At 49.0% G+C, this 618-nt stretch overlaps 1 long non-coding RNA gene across 1 annotated transcript in view; it reads left to right on the top strand.

Moving 5' to 3' along the window:
• Nucleotides 1-6: 6 nt before the first annotated feature.
• Nucleotides 7-618, top strand: part of LOC123964644 — a 980-nt gene continuing 368 nt past the window's right edge. The window contains exon 1 of the long non-coding RNA XR_006823499.1: nucleotides 7-524. This is a non-coding gene — a long non-coding RNA (uncharacterized LOC123964644). The remainder of the gene's footprint in view (nucleotides 525-618) is intronic.

Here is a 618-nt window from a genome sequence, read left to right as displayed (position 1 = left end):
CTCGTGTTAAATGTTTAGTGAAGCGATCGACGTGTGAAAAGGAGACGAGGGTTTGCGTTTGTGATCACTGCAGCTGCCAGAAGTGGAGTCAGTTAGAATCTGCCAAGCAGCAAAACTTCCCCTGACTGAAATACTTTATTTTGAAGACGACTGACGATTTTCTGAACTGTTATGGTTTAATCTTTAAAGCGGCTAACTCTGTCAGAGAAATGTACTGTAGTAGAAAGTGGTAAAGTACAAACTCAGACGTCCTGCAGACTAAAATCTATCAGCACAAACTCTAGTGAAGCGAGTGTTGCAGACAAACGCCACTCTAAGGTCAGAGGTGACGGTCTTCCCCTCCCCCTGCAGCGCTGGAGGTGGCGGGGGCCAGCGCCAGTTGCAGACCTGGAGGTCCGTGCCCCATCAACAACAATGACCCCGACCTCCAGAAGGCCCTCCTCGTCGCCCCCAACTACTACAACACCCAATCAAAAGACTCCTTCCTCTACAAAATCTCCTCCATCAAAAAGGCACGGAGTCAGGTACGACACAGGAAACGTTTCATGTGCACTCTGTGGGGTCAAAGGTTTCCTCTAAACGTGTCCCTAATGTTGCAGCAGGTAAAGGTGTGTAGCT

This window comes from Micropterus dolomieu, unplaced genomic scaffold, assembly GCF_021292245.1.
Source record: "Micropterus dolomieu isolate WLL.071019.BEF.003 ecotype Adirondacks unplaced genomic scaffold, ASM2129224v1 contig_4249, whole genome shotgun sequence".
Lineage (NCBI taxonomy): Eukaryota > Metazoa > Chordata > Actinopteri > Centrarchiformes > Centrarchidae > Micropterus > Micropterus dolomieu.
The sequence above is the reverse complement of the archived record's forward strand: the minus strand, read 5'-3'. Positions and strand labels throughout refer to the sequence as shown.